The sequence below is a fragment of the Lissotriton vulgaris genome, chromosome 6 (genome assembly GCF_964263255.1).
Source record: "Lissotriton vulgaris chromosome 6, aLisVul1.2, whole genome shotgun sequence".
NCBI lineage: Eukaryota > Metazoa > Chordata > Amphibia > Caudata > Salamandridae > Lissotriton > Lissotriton vulgaris.
In genome coordinates, this window is record NC_141694.1 from 398,796,860 (window position 1) to 398,818,485 (window position 21,626).

A 21,626-nucleotide genomic window follows, 5' to 3' on the forward strand; every position below is an offset into this window, starting at 1 on the left:
CTTGATCGACTACAAGGTATTGACACGTGACAGCTGCAAATACATATTCCAAATATCTGACTCTGAATTCTGCACTATTACTCTATTGCACACCAAAGGTCCGATTGAAAGTTTGCTGGGTGGCAGAGGACATTACTTTTCCCATCTTGATTGACTACCATCTGTCAAATGGCTGGACATTTAGGGCCCGATGTAGGTCGGTCGGTAACGGCCGAAAATCTGTATTTTCGGCCGTTACCGATCGGTAAATAGGTGATAGGCATGTAGGGGGCATTATTTTACCGAATCGGTAAAATTACCGATTCAGTAACATAAAAAATCGGTAAATTTACCGATTCTGAGCCACCCATATGTAGGTGGGACTCTTCAGAGTCCCAGGAGCCTTACCGAATCGGTATTTTACCATAAAATCCAATTTGATGGTAAAATACTGATTCCGGTGTGCATGCACATGGGTGCATGCACACCTATGCCATGTGACAGGCAGACCTGCCCATAGGGCATGTATGCCTGCCACATGGCACCCAAACCTGTTTTGGGGGGGCCAGAGGGTGTCAAAGTGACACCCCCTGCACCCTTGTGAAAATCAGTATTCACTGATTCGGTAAACACCGAATCGGTAATGCCCATTCATTCCTATGGGCTTCAAAGCCCATAGGAATGCATGAGCATTACCGATTCAGTATTTACCGAATCGGTAAATACCGAAATCATCCGATTCGGTATTCCAGCACATCTGGAATACCTACATGTCGACACCATAGATTTACCGATTATCAATTACCGAATCGGTAAAATTCGGTAATTTAAAATCGGTAAATCTATTCTACCTACATCTAGCCCTTAACCCCTTCGCTGCAGCGGCAATTCCGCCGCAGCGCTAGGGGGGGGGGCGCCCGAGCAGCGCTCGCATGCTCGTGACGGAGCCGCTCCGTCACGAGCCGCGGTTGCGCTGTTCTCATGACGGAGCGGTTCCGTCATGGCCCGCCCGCTTAATAGAACGCGCAGCGCAGGCACGAAATCAGCACAGCTTAGGCGCGGCGGCAGGGCCATGACGGAACCGCTCCGTCATGAGCACAGCTCAGCCGATGCTCATGACGGAGCGGCTCCGTCATGAGCATGGGAGGGGTTAAAGGAACCATTGACCTGGTGTAGAAAGAGTTTGGTGGACATCGATTGTTGGTTATGGCTGCTCACCAAACTTTTTAAAATCTTTTTGTTTTTTCGTAACAAAACTCCCAATGCAGGCGTTTGTGTGTGAAAAACCAAATACTAAAGACCCCCCACTCCCTAGGAGTTATCTTTCAGAGTGTGGGAGCCAGCATTTATTTTTTTTGGTCCTTTCCGGTAATTCTTTCTTGGTCCTGATGGACATAAATAATGACTTTGCACAGTTTACCCGTTAACGTGTAATGGAATTACTCCAACAGTCACTACTACATTGGACCATCTGAGAAAACTCTCAATCGACAGAGCCAACAGGGGCTCAAGTGCCCCAAAAGTTAAGGTTCGTCTGTCTCTAAATGAGATGGACAGAACAGGGTCTTGGCAAGCAGAGTACTCTGCCCATTTGTGATGTAGTAGCCTGTCCACCAAACACTAAATTGAGCTCCAAGTGGTCTTGAGTAGAACTTATTTAAAATAGTATTCCTTCAACTTAATCAAAAAGTGCTCTACATCAATAAAGCTAATTTACACTTAACATTCCTGAGTGAAAAAAACAGCAATTCTAGAAGTTTTAAGCCATTCGTCTATTTGGTAGGCATGATAACATTACTTACAGTTTACAATTTATCTAATAAATAGCACAAATGCAAAACTCTAGTCTTCTTAGTATAATTTTGGAAAGTTCTGAAAGAAAGCTTAAAAGAGACCAGGAAATCTGCACATGCACAAAGTACCGTTGTGTATCTCTTTGCTACACCTATACAATATCAAGAAGAGTGTGTGGGCTCAGAGAGGAGCTGTGTGTTTTTGTTTGAGGTATCTACAAAGGCAACCCCTGCTCATTGTTTATGACATGTGCTGTTGGCTTTTCATGCATTAATATGAAGACATTTTGAGTTATATGTTTTAACTTTAGACACTGCTTTCACAAAAATGACAGACATTCAGCTCTGGGTTGATCCAGCACAGCTCTAAATGATAAGGACTTAGAAGTAACATTTTTTTTTGCACTGTGCATTTTTCATGTGCAACATACATTTAGATTGAGCATATCTGAAAATAAGTTAGCAAGAGGCTAAATATTGTGACATATGCACAAATGTGAAAATGTATTATGCAATGCAAAACGTGAATTAATGTTGAATAGTGCTAATTTGGAATAGCAAGAAATCAACCTCTGAATTAAATCACACATTACTACTATGTGCCAAACCTGTGAAATCCAAGTAGACCTGAAGCCCTGCACTCAACTTGCCATGGGTGTTCCACCCTCCCAGTTATTGTTAAATACCGTGTGCAGCAGGGTATGTCTGCCAATATACACAGTTGAATGCCATGTTCATCTGTAGAGCATCTACGGCCAGATGTAGGAAGGCAAATACCGGTCGGTAACGGCCAATTTCGGCTGTTACCGACCTGTATTTGAAGATGGAGATGTAGGGGCATGTTAAAATACAGATTTGGTAAGTTTAACGAATCTATAATTTTACTGATTCTGTAAAATACCGAATCGGTAAAATTACTGTTTCTGTATTTTGACATGTAGGTAGCACTGCAATCAGTGCTAAAGGGGTTTAAGAATTCGTTATTTACCACCAACAGTGCCATGTTGCAGACATACATGCCCTAAGGGCATGTATGTCTGCAACATGTGCACCCATGCACAATTGAGGGGTGCAACAGGGTGTCAAAGTGACACCCTGCCACCCTTCAATGTTTACCCCAATTACCGAATCGGTATTTACCGATTCGGTAATTGACATTCATTTCTATGGGCCTTCAGGCCCATAGAAATGAATGGCAATTACCGAATCGGTCTTTTAATGTTTTTTCAAAATTTGCAAATCATGTGCCAAATTTGTGAATACTATAACTTTTGGAAGGTACTTGGTATACCGATGAGGCCTAGGATTTGCAAGTCTCCAGTATTTGTGAATTGTGCAACAAAAATAATTTTTGTAATAATAATTTTAATGCTGTCGATCTCTTTGTGACCACATGAGCGAGGGGGTCAGAGCCTACATTCCCTTCCCATGTATGCCTTGTTTTGTCCTTCACAGCATGGTGCTCAATGCACTATATTAGTAATGGCAGCTACAACCACAATTTTTCTGGGTTGGCAAACCAACCAGAGGATGACAAATGTGTTAATCCACAGCCGTGATTAAAGGACTCATATTAATACAATTCAAAATTCCAACCTTCTGGTCGAGTTCAATTTTAAATTAAACTTATGATAATGACACTTTTAGAAAGTTGTCACTTTTCCCCCTAAAGCCTCTAGTAGCCTTTTCAAAATGAATCCCCTAATGTCACCTGGTTGCCTGCTGGCCTCCTGCAAAAAGATGTGGTGTTAATGAATCCCAGGAAAGAGAATGTCACAAGGCAGAAGACTACCTGGGGGACAAGATACTGTACTCCCCTATGACCCAAGTGAACAAGGTGCTCTTCCTTTGTGTGCAGGCTTTTTGATTAAGTTGAAGGAATACTTTTTAAATAAGTTCTACACAAAACCACTTGTGGCCCAAGTTAGTGTTTGGTGGACAGGCTACTGCATCACAAATGGGCAGAGTACTCTGCTTGCCAAGACCCTGTTCTGCCCATCTCATTTAGAGACAGACACACCTTAACTTTTAGGGCAATTGAGCCCCAGTTGGCTCTGTCGATGGAACGGGGCAAGCCACGGGCTTCGCTTCTAATAGTGACTCTAAAAGCAATGTACTATTGTTTTGCAACCACATTTGCGGTTGCCAAACACTCACAGTTTACCACCTACTTCAAGTAGGTGGTAAACCACTCCCCTTTGTGAATGGGCGCGAAAATATTTTTTAAGAGCAGGCAGTGGTACCAGGGACCACTGCCTGCCCTTAAAAATTTTTACTGAGACGTTTAATTTTTCTTTTTTAAATGCATTCCATTTCCCCTTAAGGAAAATGGGCTGCATTTTTTAAAAAGCAGTAACAGGCATGGTGGTCAGCTAACTGCTACAACCCACCATCCCTGTGTGATCTCGCCATTCCCAATGGGGTCGCCAATTGTGCTTGCTTGCCTCATGATTATTGATGAGGCACGCAATTTGCAACACCATTGGGAATCACAAACAGTGTTTAAGACACTGTTGTACATTCAGTTTAGCGCTAAAATAAATGCTCATACATTTGGCCCTAGATTTCCTATGAAAAAATGATAAGCACTTTGCCCCCCCCCCCACCTCCACCCCTTTTCTCAGCCCCCGCTTGACACATCACCCCACAACTTTCCAGAAAGGAGCTGACCTAGTAATTTTTTTGGGGGGAAAGATTTGGGAAGTTAGGAAAAAAAAGGCTGGTCCTTTGGAAACAATTACCCATTAATGACTGCAGTTGGGGGGGCAACACAAACCTTTGGGGGCACACTGCTGCTGCTGTAGTTCCCGGCGGGGATCATCCAACTACCAAACCCCCCTCAGCCGCCGCAGGTCTCCTTCGCGGCCGCCGAGCGAGGGGGGGCATACCGGCCCGCAAAGACGCTGAGGACTACTCTACCCAGGCACCATAGCGGCGCGACACGCCGCACACGGAAATCTCGCGCCAGGAGGCGCTTTAAAGGCACTCCAGTCCCGGTGGAGCGGGGGGGGCAACACGAACCTTTGGGGGCACACTGCTGCTGCTGTAGTTCCCAGCGGGGATCATCCGACAACCAAACCCCCCCTCAGCTGCCGCAGGTCTCCTTCGCGGCCGCGGAGCGAGGGGGCGCATACCGGCCTGCAAAGACTCTGAGGACTACTCTACCCAGGCACCATAGCGGCGCGACACGCCGCACACGGAAATCTCACGCCAGGAGGCGCTTTAAAGGCACTCCAGTCCCGGTGGAGCGGGGGGGCAACACGAACCTTTGGGGGCACACCGCTGCTGCTGTAGTTCCCGGCGGGGATCATCCGACTACCAAACCCCCCTCAGACGCTGCAGGTCTCCTTCACGGCCACAGAGCGAGGGGGTCATACCGGCCCGCAAAGACTCTGAGGACTACTCTACCCAGGCACCATAGCGGCGCGACACGCCGCACACGGAAATCTCGCGCCAGGCCAGGTGCCTTTGAAATGGAAGCATGCGGTAGTAATGCCCATTTTGAAAAAACCATCTCTCGACCCTACAAAATCGGAGAACTACCGCCCGATTTCGCTTCTCCCGTGGCCAGCCAAACTCGCGGAGGCGCATGTCAACACCGCCCTCACTGGTCATCTGTCGCGTGCCAACATTCTGGACGACACCCAGAATGGTTTTCGGGCTGGCCACAGTACGGAGACAGCACTGTTATCTACGGTCGAGCACCTTCGGGTAGTTCTGGATGCAGGTCAAACGGCGGCGCTTGTTTTGTTAGACCTTAGCGCCGCCTTTGACACGGTCTCCCATGACATTCTCCTGCAACGTCTTGAGGAGATAGGGGTGATCGGCACTGCACACCAGTGGTTCCGTTCGTTTCTCAGGGATCGTTCCTTCTGTGTGGCGTCCCCGCCCTACCAGTCCAAATGTCATCCTCTGTCTCTTGGGGTCCCACAGGGCTCCTCACTGAGCCCCACGTTGTTTAACATCTACGTGAGGCCGCTGGCTGAGGTTGTGAAGCTCTGTGGTATGACCATGGTGTCGTACGCAGATGACACCCAGCTAGCGGTCACGATCAGCGGGGACTCTGGGGTGGATGCCCCAAGATTCAGAGAAGGAATCAGGGCGGTGGCTGGTTGGATGACGTCCAACTGTCTCCAACTAAACACCAAAAAAACGGAGGTGATGATCTTTGGGAAGCGGACGGACCTATGGGGAGATACTTGGTGGCCCTCTGAGCTGGGGCCGACCCCCACTCCGGTTGCGGAGATCAAAAACCTTGGTGTTTGGCTGGACCCTTCCCTCAACTTCGTTGGCCACACCAAAAGGACGGCGGCTTGCTGCTTCGGCATCCTGCGCAATCTGCGCCCTGCCCTTAAATACTTCGATGCCGCAACTCGCCAATTGGTGGTGCAAGCAACGGTTTTGGTGCGGTTGGACTATGCCAGCTCCCTTTTTATAGGATTAAACCAGGCTGAGTTAACTCGACTTCAAAGAGTGCAGAACGCTGCGGCCAGAGCGATCATAGGTCTTCCTAGGTTTTGCTCGGCCGGTCCATCTTTGCGAGCCTTGCATTGGTTACCCGTTAGGCAGCGGATCCACTTTAAAGTTTTGTGCCTTTCCTTCAAAATTCTGAAGGGCCTATCACCTCCCTTACTGCACCAACTTTTGCGCCCTTACATCCCGGGCCGCACTCTGCGTTCGCTAGACCAAGAATTAGCGGTAGCCCCTAGGTTCAAACTCAGTCGGGTGGGGGGCTGCTCTTTTAAGGTGCGGGCAGCCACACTCTGGAACGCTCTCCCTTTGAAACTCCGGACCTTTGGTGACCTGCTCTCCTTCCGCAAGGCCGCTAAAACTCATTTATTTTCTGAGCTTTGTTAAATCCTTCACTCCCCAATTTCTTAATAATTATTTCTGTTCCCCAGTTGTGTTGTGTTCGCCACCTTGTCGGTGCGCCGGGACGCTCCTTCGCTGGAGCAGCCGTGCGCAATACAAATAGCACTAACATAACAAAGGCACTCCAGTCCCGGTGGAGCGGGGGGGCAACACGAACCTTTGGGGGCACACTGCTGCTGCTGTAGTTCCCGGCGGGGATCATCCGACTACCAAACCCCCCCTCAGCCGCCGCAGGTCTCCTCCGCGGCTGCCGAGCGAGGGGGGGCATACTGGCCCGCAAAGACTCTGAGGACTACTCTACCCAGGCACCATAGCGGCGCGACACGCCGCACACGGAAATCTCGCGCCAGGAGACGCTTCAAAGGCACTTCAGTCCCTGCGTCGCGGGTCCGCGCACGGGTTCATGCCCGGGGCTAAGCCCGGGCAAAGGGCGGACCCTCCTTGGCCCTCAGAGGCCGGATAAGGACGGGACGGGCCACCCCCCTTGGCTGACACATTGAAGGCCTATTATCAAGAAGGTAAAGACCCCCTCTAACTGATTTCATATTTCGCCGCCCTATATCCCTTTATCACCATGACCTCCAAGGGGGACCATTCAACTAGCGTAGCAGGCATTGGGCTAAAGTTCTCCCTGTTAGACGAGTTAAACCTCTTATGTAAAACCAACTATGCTACATTGGAAACTCCCCTTCCGCCCAAAAGCGTTAGTACACTACCAGACAAGGCCACACTCCTAGATCCCCCCATATTATTTAACAAAACCTGCAGCCTGATAACTCAAACTATTGATCCCTCTCAGGTCCCATCTGCGAAAAGGAAATATAACGGTGACAATCAAGGTGGGAACGACCCCAAAATCCAAAAATTGTGCCTAAGCTCCTCCACTGCTAATTCCTCAATGATCCCAGCGATTGTCGAGTACCCAGATGCCATAACACCCCCTCCCTATTTGCACATACTACCCCTTATTGAACAATTGGTTAGCTCCATGATAGCTCCGTTGTTAGAAAACATTAACACGTTAGGGGATAGGCTCTCTGGAATAGAGAAAGCCATCAAGTCAAACCCACTGGCTGACAAATGTAGTGACACATCCGACCGTCCTAAGTCACCTCCTATTCACCTAGGCTCTAAACCATTTGTACAGGACAAAAGGCGTCAAATACAACCAACTGGCCCTAGTGCATCAGGGCAAAGAATAGCCAAATACCCCGCTAAAGTTTCCCTTCCTCAGTTGACGGCACCTAGAGTAGTTCATAACAAAGTTAATTCCATCCATTTACCACCGGAAGCGGCCCCATACGTGTGCATCCTTGCGTGTGTACCTGCTCTTCCACTTGAAAAATTGAGAGACAACATGACTTAGTTAATAAAACCAAATTCTGGCTGTCAAAGAATAGGCCACTGCCTCGTAATTTATACAGAGCAATAAGGAGTGTCAGAAGGGTGAGCTGATTGGGCTCCCTTCCTAAGGATGTTGCTGGGGGCTTGATACTAGTGAGATTTAGAGACAGAAATATTGTCCCTTACTTGAAAACCTGGCCGCCTCAAGAAAGAGACGGCCCATTATCCATATGGGACTTACATGACTTCTATCCCAAAATTCCGTGTTTTTCTCCTTTTCCGAAATCATACCCTATGTGGCAGGATTCATAAAATGCATCATGAGTTCTTGGGAAACACTTGGACATGTAACAATGACTAACCACGAACTCCTCTGATACTGTCTCAACCTTGGAGTGGAAAATAATTTTTATGACTGGGACCCTGCCTTACTGTATCTTGGTCTCTTAAAGCGTTTTTATTATAATCTGGATTTTAAATTGTATGTATTATGAACTTTTATGGTTTTGTATCACAAAAACCGAATAAAGTATTTTGATTGATTGATTGATTGACTGCAGTTGGATAATATACATAAATACATATCCAAAACAACTTTGTACAGAAAAAGTCCAACAAAGTGCTAGCGCAAAAGGAGTCCAAGTCCAAAAATGTCAAAAGAGCGTTTAAATACATGAATTTAGGATGCAGTGGCATGGTTACAGGTAATGTGTTTCAGACTGAAACAGACTTTCAACATACCCAAAGTACCCTAAAGCATAAGATAAAACTAGATAAAGGCTATGCAAGCTCATTCATAGATTTTGAAGACATACTTGTTGTTAGTATCCTTAGTATATAAAAAACGGAAAATAGGTTGGTGGAAATGAATTCAATGTGATTTCTAATCTCTGTCTCCCATAGCTGTTTAGGGTTTCTAAAATGATTTTAGTTGAAGGTATCTATATGCGAAAATTGGGTGGGCGGAGGGTTATAGGGATTTATTAAAAAACTCTTATCATTTTGCAAAGTGACTGGAATAGGTGAAAGAGGCAGACTCTTACAACATACTCCTTTTTCACTCCCAAATTGTTCTGTTTACAAGCTACGTGTGTCGAGGTAATGACTGGTGAAGAGGTTATTCGAAAATAAAATAAAAAGAACATAAGGCACCGAATGGTGTCAAGTGGAAAACGTCTATTAAATGTGACAAAAATGCGGCCTTCAGGCATACTCTCTGAAAACCTGTCGTTCTATTTTCTCAGTCAGCTAGAATTTTAATGGTACCAAATCAAGTCACATAGAATCTATAAATATTTCTATGTTGCTCATTTTGATTTACAGAAACATCAAATGACTGCACTGTACTTGCTAGCAGTCCATGCAGATCATAAAACGAATACAACTTCATAAAGCTTCACATAAACTCCCACAAATTTATTTTGAGCTTTTAATATTTTCTTGTTAGGCGATCATGTTGTAAATAGTAAGGACAGGTGTGGGTTTGCTGAAGAGGAAGAGTGGTAGTCCACCAATGCCTGCAAGGGTCATGATGATGGAAGGTGGTCATTTGAAACATATTTCCAAGCACTCCTAAATCAGGATAGCCTGCTTGTGTACATGCTGGAGCAAATACATATATTTTCGCATCGATGGTTTAAGTCACTTAATAACAAAATATTGAACCAAAATGAAAACAAAAATGTGTCCTTCCGAGGAAACGTGTTTATCAGAAGAAAATAGTATACTGAGTAGATGCTTGCTATTGAAGCAGTACCTCTAGGCAACTTAAAAACATCACAATTCGGTCCAGGTATGAAAAACTCTCTTATTCACAACTTCTGTCAGCGTCACTGCACTGTAGTGCTTCTGAACAGAAAGAGCCTCCTTCAAATTAAAATTGTAAATTGCAGCCATGGCTTTATGTTTATTTGGGTACGGATTTACACCTATTTAGAAATTCACTAAGGTTTATAGGTGTACTCCTCACAAGGTTTCATGAATGTCAGAAGTCTATCTGTTAGACCTGACAGCCTTCGAATGGTCTTCTTCCCAACGTTTTGTCTTCTTCCTCCAATTTCCTGACCTTGTTTTCACTGATATCAGGGCTGTGCTCACGTTACCACTTCTAACCAGTGCTAAAGTGTCTGTGCTCTCTCCCCTAACCATGGCACCAGCTGTTCCGCGCTACCGTAGGAGCGCCATGCGTGTGGGTAGGTTGACAAGCTTTGGCTGCACGCACTAGAGGTACCATACCTTACTGTGCTGCCCCACGGGAACAGACTGCGGGCCCATTAGGGACACCCTTAGGGTCACCACACTACTGCAGGACCCCTCGGCCTGCCCCCCTTACAGACCTAGAGAGGTTGTATTTTCCTTTTTTTTATTGTTCTTTTATCACTGTGTAGGACTGAGCACTTGAGGTCCTGAGGAATTGCCATTTGGGCAAGAAACATGTCGACCTGACCAGAGGGTCTGAGGTAGTTCGCTGTGCCCCTTACAGTCTCTATCTCCCCTCCCACCTTTTTAATCAAGGGAGTTAGCCACGGGAATAAATGTCCTTGTGAGCTGACTTACTTTTTGTAAATCACAATCCCCTCACGACTACACCTTCACCTGACCCCTCACACGCATTGGCTGGAACAAAAGAACTCCGACAAAGAGCGCCTATTAGGCGCCCGTCAGACATTGCAGCGCCAGTCTGACGAGGAGCTGGAGGCCAATGATGAAGCATGACATCTAGCTCGCTGGGTGTGTGAGGCTTCTTAGTTCCAACAAGGGAAATTCTTGTTCCCTGTCTTTTGCTCTCCTCATATATAAACATACACACTTTCTTCTTTATTCTTTGGGGAACTTTGTACCTTCTGCTGTTTATGGTTGATTGGACATGTACAATGGAGCCCGTTAAATAATGTCCAGAATTGGTTCCCCCTTTTTGTATTGAACTATTGGTTCATTCCCAATGACCATATTTACTTTACTCATAAGTCCCTAGCAATGTTGTAATACATGTGTGCAGGGCCTGTAAAGTAAATGCTACTAGTGGCCTGCAGCATTGATTGTGCCACCTGCTTAAATAGCCCTTTAACCATGTCTCTGGCATGCCATTGCAAAGTTTGTGGGTGCAGTTTAAACTGTCATGCTGACTTGGCAAAATACTTCTTTTGCCAGGACCAAACCTTCCCTTGTTATACATATAAGTCACTCTTAAGGTAGGCCCAGGACATCCCAGAGTGCAGGGTGCAATGTATTTGAAAGGCAGGACATGTACTTTTAAGTTGTGCATGTCCTGGTAGTGAAAACTCTCCAATTAGTTTGTCACTACTGCAACACCTTTCTCTTCCATAGGATAACATTGGGATTAGCTTATTACATTTTATACCTGTAATTTCCAACAGGAAAGAGTTAATCCTTCATATCTGGAGTCTCTACAATCACAATTTAACCTCTTCCATGTGTTGTACGGCCCCTGGCCGTCCGACGTCACGGTGGACGTGTGCAGGACGGCCGGGGTCCGTCCAGTCCGCGCACGTGTGGAATTCGCCCACACGGTGGGGGAATATGCGCTGCGTCGAAGTGGTTAAAATCCAAACTTATGGTGAAGTCGGATTTTAAATTGTAATCTTGAAAATGCCACTTTTAGAAAGGTGGTCTTTTTTTGCTTTAGCCATTTTCTGCCTGCAGCCTGTCTCTAATCACATGATTGGATGTAGTTGGCCATTGTGTTTACCTTCTAGACAGTCGCAAACAAAGGAAGCTTAGGTATGTCTCAATGGGTCATCTCTGGAAGAATCGGAGGGAAGTGCTGGGCATAGCCTCACTTACACCTGAAGAGGCTTTGACCTATCCAAAGGGCAGCATACGCCCCTGTAGTGAGTCTGGAGCCAGGGCAGGAATGGAGGACATATATGCACTTCAAAGGCATGCCTTTGAAGTCTCCCCACATCAAATGCAACACTGGAAATAAGTACTGAACCTCAGACACCACCACTTGAATACACGTCTGGACCTGTTGATACTCTTCCAGGAAGAAGGACTGCTGTGCTGATGAAGGACTGCCACTCTGCTAAACTCCTGCTTTGCTATACTAATCAGATGCCTGCAGCCCCTGGCCTGAGTGAGAAGGGCTGGGCTTCCACCTCTTGGCCCAGACCCAGAGTGACTCCAAGGGCTAGTTGGCTGGCCACCTGTTCTGAAGCCTCTGGACATAACTAGAGTTCAACCCCTGCACCGTGACTCTGCCATCAATGAGTCTACCCTGCTAAGCGGTGCCACTCCAGTCCTGAACCTTTGGATGTGGCCTAAGGTGCTTGCCAGCTGAACCGCCTTTTTTTCTCGGCTGAGCAACACTTCTCTGAGTAGAACCAACTCATGTCCCTGTATCTATAAACAGGAGGTCAGTCAGCTGACCTTTGCAGATACTTCAGACTGACATATAGGGTGCAGGTCCAGTCTTACTTCTCAGCAACCAGGGCAGGCCTCCAGCACTAGGGCAGCTGAGCGTTCTACTTTTGTAATATCCACAAGTCCAGGAGTGTACTGAAAAGTGCATCTGAGGATCCTCTTTTTATCCCTGGTGCCCACTTTAAAGTTGGAGAAACTTCTGGAATTTTCCCCTACAGAAACTTCTAGAATTTACCGCCCCTTTGGCCTGGTCCCAGACTGTCTGGGGGAACAATAGGGTAGGGTAAAGTCCTTTGTATCCTGGCTGAGCCAGTGCCTTCAAAGTACAAACATGATTGGTGACAGCATTGTCCCCCCAGCCTGCCAAAGTTGAAACATCCTGCCAATACCCAAAGCCTCTTTTTTGATACTGTCTGGGAGGAATACACAAAGGCAATATACACCTAGTCATATTACCCAGAAACATGCCGTAGGCACTAAGTAGTTAGGACAAGAAAATGCCAACTTTCTAAAAGTGGTGTTCCAGAAATTGTGACTTTGAATCGTACTTTACCATAAACAAGGGCTTGTAATCACAAATCCTCAGACATCAAACGTGACTTTCTCACCTGCTCCCAACTAAGAAGTTATCACTTATTAAATCTAATAAGGTAACTCAACGTTATCCTGTGGTATAGTTAGGGCTTGCAATAGTGAAAACTAATGTTAGAGTTTTTCCCTACCAAAATATCTAAAACTTAAAAGTACTTGAGCATCTTTTTAAATGCAACACACCCTGCCCTCTGGGGCGACTTATACGAGCACATTGGCACTGGTTAGCAGTGGGAAAGCTTGCAGAGTCCTTAGGCCAACAGAAACAAATTTGGCAAAAACAGGGTGAGTTAAGGCAAAGCGTATGGAGGAAGACCACCTTAAGGCTGACTGGTCTGAAACCCACCCAGGCCCTAAGAAACTGTAAACACATAGTTAGTGGTATTTATCAATAAAGTTTTATCTACTATTCCTAGAAAAGCATCTTTTGTATCACAATTCTTGTAATTATGACAGTAATCTCAGGAGTCATTATACAAAACAAGGTGAATTTTAGATATAACTCAAACATTGTACATCACACTTTTCCTACCCTCTCCATTAAATTAGGCCAGTTCTTATCTAGGGCCATACTTACGACCTGTGTTTGCACCAAGAAATGTGGTACATGATCCATGCAAACCTTAAGACACTATCCCCATTATGAACTCTGAGCACTCTGGATCACCTGCGGACGCTTGCCCTACCATGTTTTGGAAGGAAGACAATCATCGACTAGCTCAAGAAGGTCCTTAACACTTCCATCACTGAAGCCCCCTTCCCTGAGGACTAGAGACATGCTGAAGTGAGGCCTCTCCTGAAAAAAACCATCCAACACTGTCTCCCACCACAACCTGATCAACTGATTTCCCCACATCGGAATTCAAGGGAACGCCCACAAAGGGAACACCTCACACATCACTGAAAGAACAAAAAGAATCAAATCTCTCTCTGTTCATGTGAGAGCCCAAGAAGATCATCTACAGAGTCCTACAAGGATCGTCCCTCACCCCGACCGTCTTCAACACCTACATTACCCCCCTGCTCGACACCGTCAGATCACACGGACTGAACATTATCTTTCATCGCAATAACACATAGCTCATCCTCTCATTCTCCAGAGATTCCTCCACCACCAAAGCCATGTTCCACAGATGAAAGATGAACATTTTGGACTGGATGAAGGACAAATGTCTAAAACTCAACATGGAAAAGACAGAAGTCCTCATTTTTTTAAACAGCACCTCGCCATGGCTCACCACCCACCCCAACAGACAATGCCAGCAGCCTCGGCATCATCTTGGATAGGAAGCTATCCATGAAGGAAGAATCAATCCAGTCTCATCTACCAGCTTCCACACCTTTTACAGGCTCCTCAGAATCTTCAGGTGGCTCCCAGTAAACACCAGAAGGACTGTCACACAGGACCTCATCACCAGCAGGTTGGACTACACAAACACGCTCTATGTGGGAATCAGTGCATGCCTCCTGAAGAGACTCCAGACAATCCAGAACTCAGAGGCAAGACACATACTTGACCGAGAAAGACCTATATCTCACCCCATCTCAAGAAACACTGGCTCCCGATTCAGAAGCGATGCCAGTTTAAGATACTGACCCACACCTACCAGGCCCTGCACAATAAAGGACCAGCATACATCAACAAATACCTGGCCTTCCACCAGCCAAACAGACATCATCAATCAGCTTCCCTCTCCATCGCAGACACCACATGGATCCACTGAGCCAACAGCAGAGGGTGCTCCTTCTCGTACCTGATAGCCTAGGCTTGGATCAACCTCCCCCTGCACCTCAAGACCGCACTGTCATTGCAGCAATTCAGAAGAGATCTAAGTACCTTGATGTTGAATGATCAAACCACCATGCAGTAGCCAACAGCTCAACCACCTCAAGACCTTTTAAGGCTGATATATTATGCTCTACAAATGTCTGATTGATCAATTGATTAAGTGAGATTCATGAAGTCCTGCAAGGCCACTTTTTTATGGTGCAGAGAGGCTCCATAAATCTGGAGTAAAGCAGGCAGCACAAATTGCCGCATTGCCTTACTCTGCCCTGGGAAGTCATTCCACTGGCTTTGCATGGGTGTTTCCATGCAATTCCCATACATTTTGATGCCTTCCCAGATTTCACAGAATTGATAAACATGGGAATGCAACAAAAAGATATGTCTTCCCAGGAGAGGCGTAACAGGGATAGATATCTTCATTTCTGCTTGTTACTTCCTCTTTCTATGTGTGCTGTATTCTGCAACACACATAGATAGAATATTAGGTCTCTCAGGGTTCTCTTATGCACGAAAGTACCCCTGCCAAAAGACTATCCTGCTTGCAATCAAGGCACCCTTGCTCCATGGAGCAAGGGTGCCTGCTTAAGCACCAGGCTGTCTATAGGGTGCCAACATATGGGGGAAAGGCAGGAATGTGGCATATTGACTTACATACGGTGCATTCCTGCCCTTTCCCTTTCATGCAGTACAGCAAGCAATTAGCCTGACTATTGTCAATTTACGGCTCTGAAAATAATATTAACTCACACACACTGTTAAAATCAATATTCAAAATATTAGTTGTCTAGGTGCAAAGCCAGGCACATGCACACACATTCTAAAGGGTTAGTGCTGTCTTGTTGTCATAGAAACAGGCCTAATTTTTATGTCAAATGTATGTATCATCAGGGATGCATTGTCACAGATACTAATGACGCCTAGATTCTGAGACTGGTCCTAGGGCTCAAAATACATTGCTCGGTAGTCAACGTCAGATGGTCTCAGAATTTGTGGAGCTCATTGTCCGTTCATTTCTGCATTTATTTAGTGGTATTCCTTTGGCAGTAAAACAGCTTGATCACTCCGGGGGAGAATGATGTGCACAAAAAAAGATTTCTGTAGGAAATGTGAATTGCCTTTAACAATGCATCCTAGCATCAAGCAGACTAAGGTCCATTTTAAAATAAATTCTTGCAGTGCAGAACAGTATCCAAATGTGTTGTATTGCACAACGGGAAAAAGACTGTACACTGTCACATACACAAAGATTGGTCTGCTGCTGATGTCATCCTCCGAACTGGTACACAAACACACTGCCTGGTGTGATGCACAACCATGGTGAAGAGGTAAGAATGCACTGCCTTGTGCAGGATTAGTACTTGTTATAAATGGGGGTCTCTAGTTGGCAGAGGCAGGTACCATTGTCCAAATAGGAACCCTTGCTTCTAATCAGGGTAAGGGGGATACACACTTTGAAAGAGACACAAAACTTTGTTTATTTAGACCATAGTCTTTAAACACAATAGGAACCCAAGTAACGGAGACAATATAATTTCTATAGCAAATAAGTTACTAATAAAACACTTTTGTAAAAATGGCATTTATGTACAATCATAATTCATTATACCCAGTTTATAAACGCACCTAAAACTATTACAAACTCACAATATTGGGAAAGGCCTAAAATCAATTAAAATCAATGCCCCTCCTTAAATTTCTCCCTTGCAAAATCTTTTATGGCTTTCAGATATTTTCCCATAGTTATTGCAATGTCAAGAGATGGCATTTCGGTAAGTAGACAAACCGCTTGAACACAGAAGCCTATCTCGTATTTTAAAAATAAGGGGCGTAAAAGCAGTTTCCCTACAGCTAAAACAAAGGTACAATCAAGCAATATGTGCAAAATGTCGTTTCTTGCTCCTAGCCTACATTTACAAATACCATCTGTCTAAATAATTGCTACTTTTATATTTTCTTCCATCATCCAAGGATTAATGCCAATTTGGACCCCTAGAATTTCATGCTGTAGCGCTTGATTAGGCAAGATATCCAAGAACGGGAACCATGCTTCGTTTGCCCATGAATTCCTTACCCACTGGAATGATTTTTTCACTGTCATGTATTCTAGGTTCAATGACCTTGAATATTTCTGTCCTTGGTGTCTGAGGATACTCTTTGTGAAATCTACATCCAGGGATTGCTGCGAAAGTCTCACCTTAAGGCGCACTGCTATTTTCTGGAGATTCCTTCTTACATCCTTTGCCCATTTTAGGCTACTAGATTGAATCTCCACTCTGCACCATTGTGAGACCTTCTGCACGATGCCTGGATCCTGGCGTTTCCAGAATCTGTTAGCGTCTCCTCTATGGCGTGCGTTCTAGGGCCCTCCCCCATTTTCGTACGATGTGGGTGGGCGGGAAACTACATTTTCCTGTTGCTAAATGGTGGCTGCGGTGTCCTGTAAATGTATATTAAACATTGCAATATGTTTTCTTTCTATTTCCCTTTCATTGTTCATTTTCCTCTATGTGTTCTCCTTTTCCCTGCTGGATGTAACTACAGGGGACTACATATCCCAGAATCCCCACACAGCAGTCACTTTTAGTGTGGTTGCCTATGGGTGTGGTTATATCCCAGAATCCCCACACAGCAGTCACTTTGGGTGTGGTTGCCTATGGGTGTGGTCTGCCAATAAAAAGAGCCACATTCATTGGGCGTGGCTCACTATTCTGGATCCTGTGTGGAAGCAGCCTCTCTCTCTTCTGCTGACTTGTGAGTTCATTCCAATTTACTTTGAGCCGGCAGGTAAGCCTCTGTTGTTTGAAGGCAACAGAGTAACTTAATTTCCTTGTTGGGATTCGGTGCGCTTTGGAGCTCATTTGCTGCATTCAGTGTTTTGGCAGCACACTATCTTGCGCTTTGGAGTTCATTTTGCAAACTACATTTTGGCAAGAATACAACTGTGTGTTCTGGAGTTTATTTTGACGAATGTATGATTACACTGACACTGTTGATTGCACGTTTTGGCATTCATTAAAAAAATTGTGTTGTCGAGCATTAGGTCTAGCATTACGATTTGGAGCTCTGGCTCATTTTTGCATATTGAGTTGGTGAACATAGGGACTAGTACTCTGGGTTCATTTGGCAAAGTGTATGTGGAACTTTCGGATTAGCCCTTTGATACTTTTGGTATGTTGATGTTTCAAGCACTTGGGCAAGCTTGCACAGGGGCTCATTTGTGTACTGTGTCATAATTATGAGTATATGCTCTATATATGTAATTGAACTTTACTGTTAGGAAGGTGTGACTGTAACACATTCCTTGGAAGTGTATTTTCTGTATAACTTGTATCACAGGCTCATGATAAAGTGGAGACCGCGTAGCAGAGTCTGGTACCTGAGAATTGTTTATACCGATTGTTATAGTTTGCATGTTTATCTGTTTGTTTTATAGGTCTCCCTCCCAGCTGTTACCTTCCTCAAACCCTTCCCCCCACTTGGTCACTCTAAGTTTCAGTACAGTAATAGCATCCTGAATTGGAGGTACCGAGAGGTGGGCCCAAAGAGCAACATATAGACTCAGAGGAAGTGGCACTCTGACAGAATCTAAATAAAGACATTTGGATCTGTGCACTCCTTGCTATTAACCCTAACTCCATTCTGATAGCTTGGATCATTGTGGAACTCAGTAAAGACAATAGCATTTTTAAGATCTGCCCTTCTTCTCGATCCCCGCATTTACCACTCAGGTAAAGAACTTCTGCCCCATACAGTACTTGTGGGGGGATTATTGCTTGAAATGCCTTTAACATGGGACTATGTGACATATCAACATATTCTTTATTGAATTTTTTTAGCCGGCAAACTGACAAGAACATTTTCGCTTTTTGGGCCACCAGGTGAGTACACCATTTCAGTGTACCATCAAACCAGAGACCTAAATATCTATATTCCTTAACTATCTCTAGTTTGTCTTGACCTAAAAACCAATGTTTTTTCATATTTACCGTAAAAAACTTTCTATCACAGTAGTTCTTAAAAACATTTCATTTCCTTTGGAGCCTAACTCTGTTTGATCAAGGATCACAAGATCATCCGCGTATAAAAGGAAAGACACTTTGTTTCCACTCATTCTAGGGCTAGCACTTCTTTCTACTTCTAATACTGCAGGGAGGTCTGCAAAAAAAATTGCATATAACAAGGGGGCCAAGATGCACCCTTGTCTAAGGCCATTCTCTACAGTTATCTTGCGAGTCAGTGACCCTTGCTTATCTCTAATTACCTGGGCCCAATTTCCTCTATGTAACTCTTGTGGAATCATTAGTATACCTTCCGGCATTCCATACTTTTTCAAGTCTTCCCAGAGGCAATTGCGGTCCACATAATCAAAGGCTGCCTGAAAGTCGACAAAGCAACAATACAACTTCCCATTATGCTCTACTGACGTCCGGGCCCATAGGGCAAAGCAATGGTCTATAGTGGAGTGTCCTTCTTTGAAGCCCCTGTGTTCAACTGGTACTATTGATCCCTGCTCTGTCCAATCTTTTAACTTGCCTAAAATTATTTTTAGAAAAGATCTTTTCACCAATATTTAGTAAGTTGATTAACCCCTTCCATGCTCATGACGAGCTCAGCTCGTCATGAGGCACAGTGGAGCTGTGCTTATGACGAGCTGAGCTCGTCATGAACAATGGGGTTCGATAAGGATCAGCACAGGAAGGGAAAACCATTAGCAGCCAAGGTGTTAATCTATAATTTTTTGGGGCATAGACATCTCCTTTCTTGTGTCTCAGCCTTATTATCACTCCTTTCCAGTTTATTGGGATCGTCCCAGATTCTAAGATTACTAAAAACATAAGCAAGAACAATTAACACTTGAATTACCCCTGCTCACCCCCTGGGTAGCTTGGCACAAGCAGACAGACTTATTCCAAAGGCAATGTGTAAAGTATTTGTACTCAGAACACACACAGTAATATAGTAATTACACCACAAATGGACACCACACCAGTTTAGAAAAATATGGTATCTTTATCTAAACTCAGCAAGACCAAAATTACAAAAATCCAACATATAGGTAATAAAATATGACTTACAGGACAGTTATTGCAAAAATAAAGGTTTTATAAAACAAATAGCTCAACCTGGGGCCCTTGAGACGTTGGTGTGAGCGCTGGGGGCAGGAAATGCCAATAACTGCAGGTGTCAAAGTGCATCAGATCTGTGGTGCAGGCCGTGCGGTGTATCATGCACTTCGCGAGCGGTGCCCCGGGCCTCAGTACAGGTCACGTCATCACAGCGGCATCACTGACGGCATTGGAGACAGGTTTTCTTAATTCTCTTATGTTTCTTTCAGCTCCCAACAGCAGTTACAACCTCCAGAGGTCCGAAGACTGGACTAGGCACCTCCTGGCAGGTCAGAACTCTGAGCAAAAGAGTTCAGGGGAGCTGGGCATGAAGCCTTCTGTCTCTGAGACTTCGGAACAGGAGGCCAGCACACTCAGGCCCTTGGAGATTCTTCTTCAAGCAGGTTCACAGCAAAGTTCCAATCTTTGTCCTTGCCTTGGCAGGAACAGCAAATGCAGGCCAATCCCACACAGCACACAGCAAAGGGTCAGTACTCCTCCTCACAGCTCTTCTCCTTGGCAAAGGTTCTTCTTGAGTCCAGAAGTGATCTAACGTTCTTGGGTTTTAGGTCTAATACTTATACCCCAAATTGTCTTTGTTCTCTTTATGCAAGGGTCTCTGAGCTCAGTCCAAACCAATTCTGTCTTTACTGGTGCAGTATGTCCACAGGGGGGTGGAGACAGCATTGTTCAAGGGAGACAGGCCCTATTCCGGCGCAAGGAAATATCCTCCCACTACTCTAAATGCAGCCAAACCCTATTCAGCTCCCCTCTGAGTCATCCAGGAAGTGCCATGCACACCTCAATCCCCCCAGTGGTGATCTACAGTGAATGCACATACCCAGCCCCTGTCTCTCCAATACCAGACAGCCAATTCACAAACAGGCAGAGGCAAACAGAATGGTTAAACAAGAAAATGCCATTTTCAAACACACAATCCAAAAAACATCTTTACGAAAAAATGTGTTATTACATTCTGAGTTCAGAGAGCCTAAACGTTATTTCTCTAGCTTGTCCCAATGGGAAGTTATACTTGTAAGATGTTACAAAGTATTTCCCATTCTCTCCTATGGGACAGATAGACTGTCATTTGGGAAAAACGAAATTGGCAGTATTTCACTATCAGGACATGTCACACACACTAGTACATGTCCTACTTTCACATACACTGCACCTTGCCCAGGGGAGTATCTTGGGCCTACCATAGGGATGCCTTACATGTAAGATAATGGAAGGTTGAGGCATGGCAAGAGGGTGCACTTGCCAGGTCGACGTGGCAGTCAACAAACTGTGTACTGACACTTCAGCGGCATGTCTGAGATTCCTTTTCAGGCCTACTCATGTAGGTGGCAGAATTGGTGCTGCAGGCCCACTAGTAGCTTTTGATTTCCAGGCCCTGGCACGCTCAGTGCACTTTACTAGGAGCTTACCAGTAAATCAAAATATGCCAATCAGGGAGAACCAATTGTAATAACAATTTACACAGGGAGCACTTGCACTTTGACACTGATCAGCAGTGGCAAAGTGTCCAAAGCATCTAGCCAGCAAAAACTAAATTCAGCACACCATCAAAAATACAGGAGGTAGAGGCAAAAAGACAGGGGAAACAAAACCAAAGATTCCAAGTCTAACAGTACCGGACGCATCCGCTGATAGTATGAAATTCATGTGTAGAAACCACAGATGGGTATGGCACAATCGATGAGTGCTGAGCAATGCATCACAAATTCAACATATTTATTTATGGTACAAAAAAAATCACCACATTCT

General features: G+C 45.1%; 1 protein-coding gene across 1 annotated transcript in view; it reads right to left on the reverse strand.

The window, feature by feature from the left end:
- CSMD1 (CUB and Sushi multiple domains 1) overlaps window positions 1-21,626 on the reverse strand; it is a 3,932,590-nt gene that overhangs the window by 3,092,307 nt on the left and 818,657 nt on the right. The window lies entirely within an intron of this gene.